Genomic DNA, 9,902 nt, shown 5'->3' with positions numbered 1-9,902 from the left:
TGATACTGAACACAGACCAGCCAGGGACAGTCTGCTGGGGAGAGGAAGAGAGAGCACTTAGGGTGGGCCGGTGATGTGATTTCATTGCTTTAAAATATCTCCTGAAGAGTCAAACTGGAGGGAAAGAATGAATGGGTATGTTGAGTGGCCAATCACTATATGATCATGATGGCACATGGAGAGCTGCTGCTCTTCCAGCATCAAATATGAGACTGTTAATTTTTCTCTCTTCGGGCTTTCCTGAGACAAGATCTTCCTCTGTAGTCCAGATGAAGCTACAGAAAGAATTAATACAGAAATACAGAAAGAACAAAATATTCCAGGAGAATTCTAACTCAGAGTAATTTGGTGCAGCTATCTGCATATGAGATAAGCATACATGGAAAGACATCAGATATGGCAAGGTCACCAACAGGCCTAAAATATGTCACACATGACAAGGGAACCAATGGGCCTGAAAGATTAAAAAAGCCAATTTTTTTTCTGTACCAGAAGCACAGCCTCAAGTGTATACAACAGAAACAAACAAAACAAAGTAAACAAAGAAACAAGCAAACAAAAAAACAGAAGGGATAGTCACCTCCTACACCAGGGAATTCTGACGTGCTTCTTTCAGTCCTTATGCATCAAGCACGTAAATCCAAGCCAGAGGAGACAGAGATTTGAACCAGGTTAAAAAAAAAAAAAAAAAAAAAAAAAAAGACATTGGGCTAATCTTAGTTGTCAATATGATTACACTTGAAAGCAACTAAGACTCAGGCTGCCAGGCATGCCTGTGAGGGATTTTCTTCATTAGACTGTTTGAAGCAGGAGACCCAGCCTACATCTGGGTCACGCCCTCTGGCGGAAGCCCACAGAAAAGGACATGGAAGAACTAAGCATTTGTTCTTTGCCTGCTTTCCTTCACTCCCTCTGGCAAGCCCACCTTCTTTGTAGGCACAGCTGGAATTAATTCAACTTTCTCAGGATTCCAATGTAGACTTAAGACAGCATCTCCCCAGGACTCTGGCCCTAGATAAGGACTGCAGACACATACGGCGTCATGGGCTGAACAACTATTGCACTCTTGGCCTTTCTGTCATGAGATGACCATTATTGAACTACCCAGACTACATCCTGTAAACCAAACACACACGCACACGCACGCACACGCACACACACACACACACACACACACACACGCACGCGCGCGTGCGCGCGCGCGCGCGCCTGAAGACTTCAATTGATCCACAGAACCCATATAAAGGTGGAAGGAGAGAACTAAATCTTAAGGGTTGTCCTCTGCCTACCGCATTTATTACTGGCACAAATGCACATGCACTCACACATATACACGCACACATCCTAAATACACTCTAACAGAAAGTGTAAAGGAAAAAATGTCTGCAAAGCATGGTGACACATGCCTTTATAACCCAGTACTCAGGAGGCAGAGGCAGGTGGAGCTCTGTGAGCTCAAGGCCAGCTTGGTCTACATAGCAAATTTCAGGCCAACCAAGACTACATAGTAAAAAAATCAACCCTCCACACTCATCCAAAAAAGAAAGGAAGAAAGGAAGGAAGGAAGGGAGGAAGGAAGGAAGGAAGGAAGGAAGGAAGGAAGGAAGGAAGGAAGGAAGGAAGGAAGGAGGAAAGAAAGGAAGAAAGAAAGAAATACTCCTTTATATATAATACCTACTAAGGCCAGTTGTAGCGCAAGCCCTTAATCCCAGCACATGGGAGGCAAAGACAAAAGGACCTCTGAGATCTATGACAGGTTGGTCTACAAAGCGAGTTCCAGGCTGGCCAAGGCTATACAGTGAGACTCTATTTGAAAACAACAAAACCCTATTGAAATGTGTTAAACTACACACTTAGAAGATACACAGATTTTATTTATTTAGTATGTTAGTTGTATTCAAATGCCCTAGATATTTATACAGAATTAAGGTCATATTAAAAACATGTAGAAAATTTAGCTCTAGCCATGAAAAAGACCTAAAATCGATGAGAAGATCAGATGCTGTGGCATACAAAGTATGAAATGTGGAGGATTGCCTCCCACTGTAAGAAAGCAGCGTTGCTTCCCTAAATGACAGGTTTGGTTTGGAGCACCAACACTGTACAGCTCAGCTGGTTTGTGCTGGGTCTCCTGCAACTGAGGAAGCTAGAAAGGCTATAGGACACACCAATATGCATCTGCAAATAACAGGCAAAGACTTGCCTGGCCAAAGGCAGTCAGCAGAATATACACTGGCATGTCAAATACGATAGATCTTCATTAAAGTACAGTTATTACTGATCACCTTCTCTTTCTGTTGGTATAATGTGTCATGGAGCTGAGGGAGGCCTTAGATTCCCCCACCCTGCTTCTCCTTCCACCCAGTGGGATTTCAGCAGTCCTCAACTCAAAAGACCCTTTCACAGGGATCGCCTAAGACCACCAGAAAACACAGATATTACATTGTGATAATGGTAGCAGGGACAATAAACATAATTTTATGGTTGGAGGATCATCAGCTCATAAATATCACAGCAATATAACACTAAGACACAGCTGTTCTATAGATAGAATGAGTTTTCTAAACACTCTGTATGGGTTGGTTAATTTGTTGGTGTATACAAAAAGTTTGTTGATACTAATTAATAATTGCTTATAGAAATACACAAAATATAGTTGAGCCAAGAATTTTTAAAATTAAGAAACTGGAGTAATTAAATTTGTAAGACTTACTACAAAGCCATAACAATTAAAACAGTGTTGGAGGCAGGCAAGAGGGCTCAGTGGGTAAAGGTGCTATTCTAGTTTGCTTTTCTTTTTTTCCAGACAGGGTTTCTCTTGTAGCCTTAGCTGTCCTGGACTTACTTTGTAGACCAGGCTGGCCTCAAGCTCACAGAGATCTGCCTGCCTCTGCCTTCCAGAGTGCTGGGATTACAGGCATGAGCCACTACAACCAGCTTCTAGTTTGCTTTCTATTGCTGTTTAAAAATAAACAAACTGACCAAAGCCAGCTTGGGGAAGGAAAGGATTTGTCTGGCGTCCACATTAAGATCATGATCCAACCCTGAGGGCAGTCAAGGCAGGAACTCAAGCAGAAACCTGCTTCCTAAGCTCCCACAGAATAGCCCATTTCACTGTGAACACTCAATGGGTTTTCTAGCCCAAATTTCCAAATATGTCCACAATTCTCTCCAAACCAATATGGCCAGGTCTGTCATATCAAGATGCTTCGATCTTGGTACCGATATCTGTCCTAACTGGCTCTCTATCACTGTAATAAATACCATGACCAAAAGCAACTTAGAGAATGTCTTCACTGCTCTTCTATTGCTGTGATGAAACACCAGGAGCAAAAGAAGGCATATAATTACTTACGGCTTCAAAGGGCTAACCGTTCATAACAACATAGGGCTAGAAAGAGCTGAGCATTCACATCTTGATCTGCAAAATGGGGGGAGGGGAAAAACACACATGGGGAGGGTGGGAGAATTTTGAAATCATAATCTGCCCCTAGTGATAAACCTCCAACAAGGCCACACCTCCTAATTCTTTCCAAGCAGCCACCAACTACGGACCAAATATCCAAATGCTGGAGGTGAATATGGGATGCCTCATTCAAATCAACACAGGGAGTAAAGTGTTGAGTTGGTGCCTATGTCCAAATTACAGTTCATCCTAAAGGAAAGTCAAGGCAGAAACTCAAGGCAGAAGCCTGGAATCAGGAACTGAAGCAGAGGCCATGAAGAAGCGCTGCTTTCTGGTTTGCTCTCCCTGGCTTGGTAGCTTTCATATATGACCTAGGACCACCTGTCCAGAGGTGGCACCACCCACAGTGGGCTGAGCCCTCCACATCAGTCATTAATTGAAATCATGCCCCACAGTCTTATCTACAGGCCAATCTAATGGAGGCCTCAGTTGATGTGCCCTAACCCTGAAACTCTAGCTTATCAAGTTGGCAAGAATTACCACAGGTGCTTGCCACAAAACCCTGGTCACCAGAGTCCAATCCCTGAAACCTCTGTGAAGGTAGAGAGAACAAACTCCACAAGCTGTCCTCTGACCTCCATGTGTGCTGTGGCACATGCGGCCACCAGACACAATTTCAAAACTGGCATCTATCAGCACGATACATAGTGATCAATGAGAAGTGAAAAACTAAGCCATGGTCTGTAGAGATGGTTCAATGGCTAAGAGCACTTGACACTCTTCTGGAGGATCCAGGCTATATTCCCAGCATCCACATGGCAGATTAAAACCACCTACAACTCCAGCTCCAGGGCACCCAACATCCCCTCTCCCATTCTCCAAAGGCACCAGGTCTACTCATGGTGCACATACATGCATATACACACAAAACACCGTATACATAAAGTAAAAAAAAAAAAAATTAAAGGAAAACAGAGCCACAAAATGTGGTCAATTGATTTTCAACAAATGAATGAAATGGATAAAGCCAGAAATCAAACAAATGAAATGGAACAAAGGCAGAAATCGTCAGACAAATAAAACTGTTTTCCACAAATGAGTAGAGGAAGTAAAGTCTGGAAGCCCACATGACAGAATAAGGTCAGTCTTGAATCTCATGCTACACACACACACACACACACACACACACACTGAAACACACACAAGAAACAAAATCAAAAGCTTTGGGACTCCAGGATGAGCAAAAATTTCCTACATAGAACACAAAAGCCAGGACTCATGAAAGAAAAAAAATTAGTAATAACATTTCACGAAAATTTTAAAATTCATGAAAAACCTGTGTGCAGTGCTTGTGTGGAGGTCAGAGGGCAATGCTTGAAGCTCATTAGCTTCCTTAGATAACCCCAGGGATGGAACCTCAGGTTGTCAGGCTTTAACGCAATGAGCCATCTTGACACTCAAGACTTCATTTTAAAAATAGAAAGACAAGCTACTACCTTCAGAGAAAACACGTGTAGCACACAGGTCTAATTATAATATTAGTCTAAGGAATAATATTTGGAATATACATAAATAGCCTCTTATAACTCAATAAGGAAGCAAACAAACCTAAAAATGGCTGGATAGCCTGTGCCATATTTCCCACAGAATGACTAAGGGGTGGTGCCCCATGATGTGTGGAGTAAAGCCAGACACATTTAGGTAATTCAATGATGTGAAGATTTTTTTTTTTTTTTTTTTTGAGACAGGGTTTCTCTGTGTAACAGAGCCCTGGCTGTCCTGGACTTGCTTTGTAGACCAGGCTGACCTTGAACTCACAGAGATCCACCTGCCTCTGATTCCCAAGTGCTGGGATTAAAGGCGTGGGCCACCGTGCCCAGCCCAATGTGAAGATCTTGAAAAGGCAAGTTTATTAGAGATATTTGACAAAAATCTTCCAACTATATATTTAAATCGATATGCTGCATTGTGTATCAGTTTTGTCATTCAGCAGCATCCACACATTACAAGATGGAGCAATAACAAAGCTTACTTCATCTGCGGTGATGACTGAGGGGTTAGGACTTCTTCGTGTGAAACACCTGATGGCTTCTCCTACATATAGTAAAAACTCAAAAAGTGTTAGTGGAACCTTTATTTTTAGTAAGTATACATTAGTGGTTCTCACCTAGGAACAGTTTTGTCACCCAGGTGACAATGAACTCTGTCTGGAGAAAATTAAGATTTTCAGGACCGAAGGGGAACTACTCAGTGCATAGACGTGAGATGTTAGTAAACATTCTACAGGAACAGCTCCAGCAAGATTCAAAACAGCCAACAAAAGAAGCAGAGAAACCTGGCTATAAGTGACCCAGCACTTCGGAGTGGAGCACGAAGACCAGAAGTTCAAGGCCAGCCAGGGGCTACATGGGATCTTGTCTCCAAAATAAAAAATAAAAAAATCACACACTCTGACAATGCTAAATGTTGGTAGTGACACAGAACCATAATCTGCACTGTAGGGGAAGTAAGTTATTATAGCCAATGTCAACACAGGAGCACACACAGATGCATCCTGTTTTATAAATTGTATTTGTTATTATTGATGTGTTGCTGTTAGGAGAGCAAAGGGGGTGTGCCATGGCTCATGTGTGGAAATCAGAATGTCAGTTTAAGGAGGCACAGATCCCCTCTGTTATCCTTAGCATCCTGAGGAGGTCTAGAGTTTTAGTGACCTTGACTCAGGCCAAACCAGGATCCACAACCTCCACACTGGAAAGAATTTCAGGAAGTGAGCTGGTGATGCAGAGGCAGAAGCTACTATAAAGCTATGTACTATAGGCTTAAGAGATGTGTTTGAATTAAAATGAGGCCCCTAAGAGCATGGAGTGTCTGAAGACAAGTCATGGCTCATTGTTTCTAGAACAGGGTCATAGACAGGGTCCTGGTGGAGTTAAAGGTAGTTCCTGAGGGGCACTTTATAGGGTTATGATATAAAAGAATCAGGCTATCCCACAGTGGTACAAGAAGGTATCTTTACTGTGATCACTTCTGTTTCAGCATTTTCTACATAAAGGAAGCAGTCCCTGCCCCAGGCCACATAATTCTTATGCCTGTGTCACTGTTACTTTAATATACAACCTCTGTGTATGACAGGAGTATTTGCTTTATGTCAGCAGCTCCCCGGCAAATGTTGTCAACTGTGCTGCAGTTCTTGCTTCTCCAGTCAGACCCCAGGATGATGAGGGTCCTCACCCTCTTGTATCCCCATAATTGCCCTTCCTATCCTGCCTCAAGAGGACAATGTTGTGGAGGCAGTTCTCTCCTTCTACCTTTGCACAGGTTCCAGGGAAGGAACTTGGGTCATCAGGCTAGCACTAACTAACTGTTCATCTACTGGACATCTTACTGGCCCAACAGATGCCTTTTAAAGTTTTTCCATTTATTTGTGTGTGTGTGTGTGTGTGTGTGTGTGTGTGTATGGTGTGCATGTGTAGCCAGACTTGTCTACTTTGTGGGTTTTTCTGTCTTCTATCATTCTCCACCCCCTTTCCTGCCAACCTTTTAACCTCTTAACACTAGATAGGAGAGGAAAAAAAAAAGGATAGAGGGGAAAGGGCAATGTTATCATTAGACTAGTTCCTGCTGATTAGCTTCTTGGGGCAAGTTTGATCTTTGCCAACAGGTTATCTTATTTCTTCTTGTTGTTGTTTCTTTTCACACAACTACTTAACAAACTGCAACCAACAACATCCAACCACCAACCAGCAATCCACCTAGAAGGGCTCTAGCATTTATATATCCTCTGGAAAATTCCCAGAATTTCAAACACCAGACAGTCACAGAAACTATCTACAGCTGGAAAAACCACACCTCTTCCGGAGCACGAGGCAAATCACAGTCAGCTGCTATGATACAGCTTCATATCCCCATACCTGGGATTAAAACAAACAAAAAAAAATATTCTTTGAAGAATATTGCTATGTTCTTCAAAGAAACCAAAATTCCAAAATCCTCATTACACATGTGTGGTGGTCAAAGAAGAACTTGTATAAGTCAGTTCTCTCCTTCCACCTTGTGGGTCCTAGGATTGAACTCAGTCATCAGGCTTAGCACTGAGCACTCTTACTTAATGAGCCATCTCACTATACAACAGATGCATTATCACTCAATTATCAGAACAAAGAACACTGGCTGAGAACCATGTTAATGCTCCTTTTAAGATTAAAAAAAAAAAATACAGGAATAGACCTCCAGATCTTATCCCATCCTGCCCCCATACTATCAATCCTCTAGGCCCATCCTGGCCAGCACACATCATGTGCTGTGACCCAGCCTAGTATATCTTCTCCCTTAACCTTAATCTTCCTGCGCTCACCCCAATCCTTAGATGAAGCCCAGATCCCACATCCAGTCTTCCAGCCCAGTCTAAGAAATCCCATCTACACCTTCCCAGCCTCCAGGCTTTGGCCAGGATGCACATCCTGTGTGCCAGACATACAACCAATGAAAGAAGTCCATATGCTCATGTCTCATTACAAAAACACAAACAATATGCCCAATTCCCCGCAAAATCTACCAGCCATATAAAAATGTTCTTCAATGAGAATTACCTAGATGAAGCTCAGATCTTAAACCAACAATCAGGAACAAAAAAGAACATATGGAGTTTAAAGTAAACAGAAACAGTTTAATGAATGTAAGACTAAACACCTGATTGATATCCAAAAAACCACAAACATATGGCTGAATAAAATGACAAAACCACTCCAGAATCTCAAAGCCAAATTCAGTATAAAGAAACATTGAGAAGAACTCACAAGATGGAACTTAAAAATCTTAATAGCCCAATCAGAAAACTTGGAGGGAAAGTCTTACAAATAGAATGGATCAGGCTGGTGATTTGGCTCAGTAGGTAAAGGTGCCTACCACCAAGCCTATGGACCCGAGTTCAATCCCTGGGACTTACATGATAGAAGGAGAGAACTGACTCCTGCCAGTTGCCCTGTGACCTCCATACACACTTTATGGTACACACCCAGAAGGAAGGAAGGAGGATGAATGGCACAGGACAGGATGGGATGGGAATCAAACAGAGACAGAATAACAAGTCTCAAAGATAAAAGTATAGAAATTAGAACCACAAAAGTAAATATGAAAAATATTAAAAACAAATGAAAGGAATATACAGTAACAGTGTGATACCATGAAAGACTAAACTTTTTATTATAGATGAGGGAGAAGAATCCCGAGTCAATGGCATAGACATAGATCTTAAACAAGATCGTAGAAAAAACTTCCCCAAACCAAGACAAGACATAGCCAAGCAGATAAAAGAAGCACACAGAACACCAAATAGACAGGACAAGAAAATAAACTTGTGGCAGAACATAGTGAAAACACTAAATATACAGAACAAAGAAAGAGTATTTTAAACTGCAAGGAAAAACAAAACAAAACAAAACCTCACTTGTAAAGGAAAATCCACCCAAATAACAGCTGATTTCTCAATTGAAACTTTGAAAGCTAGAAGAGCATGGGGCAATGTGCTTCAGATTCTAAAAGACCATGATTGTCAACCTAGACCACTATACCCAGGGAAAGCGACCTGCTATAGCTGAAGAGAGAAAGAACTGTGCATGGTACACATACGTGGTCTAAAAAATTCATGTCGACAAAACCAACCCTAAAGAGAATACTAGAAGCTTTGGAATACTTTGAAGTGAAGAGAGGTATTAGCCAAAAGACTCTTGTTGCTCTTAACAAAATCTCAATCATTTGATTTTACCAATAAAGACACAGGATCCAGATGCTGGGGTGAAAGCCTGTTTTCTCAGAGAGGCAGAGAAAGAACCCAGCTGATCTTCCTCCTCAACTTACGTCCCAGAAGAAATGCCTTCTCCCACATCACAAAAAACCTCCAAACTGAATGTCCCTTCCTTTCTTTCGTTATCTGTCCTCTTGACTTCCTATGTTTTTTTTCTTAATCCTCTATTCACTTCCTATCAACTGGTTGTTTGCTCCACCTCTTGACCTACGGTTGACTTTATTTAATCCTGTTTATAGTACTTAAGCAGAAAGCTGTGGGTTGTAGAAGAGAACTCTCATTCTCTGTTGGTGGGGATTCAAACTGGTGCAGCTTCTCTGAAAATCAGTGTGGAAACCTGAAGAAACTAAAACCAAATCTATTATATGACTCAGCTGGACCACTTCTTGAAATATAGCAAAAGGACTCAACATCCTTGCTCAGCCATGTTCATCGCTGCCGTATTCACAATAGCCAGGAAACTAAAACAACCTAAACATCCTTCAGCTGACATTGATGCAAATATGCTATATACACAGTGAAATGATATTCAACAGTAAAAAATAAAGTAAAATAATGAAATTTGCAGGTAATAGATGGACTTGGAAGAGATTATATTGAGTAAGTAACCTAGAACCAGAAAGACAAATGCCTCATTTTTCTCTCATCTGTCGTTTGTACATCCACATCTTCAAATAAGCAAATAACCTG

Source organism: Meriones unguiculatus, chromosome 4, assembly GCF_030254825.1.
Source record: "Meriones unguiculatus strain TT.TT164.6M chromosome 4, Bangor_MerUng_6.1, whole genome shotgun sequence".
Classification (NCBI taxonomy): domain Eukaryota; kingdom Metazoa; phylum Chordata; class Mammalia; order Rodentia; family Muridae; genus Meriones; species Meriones unguiculatus.
Note: the sequence above shows the minus strand (reverse complement) of the source record.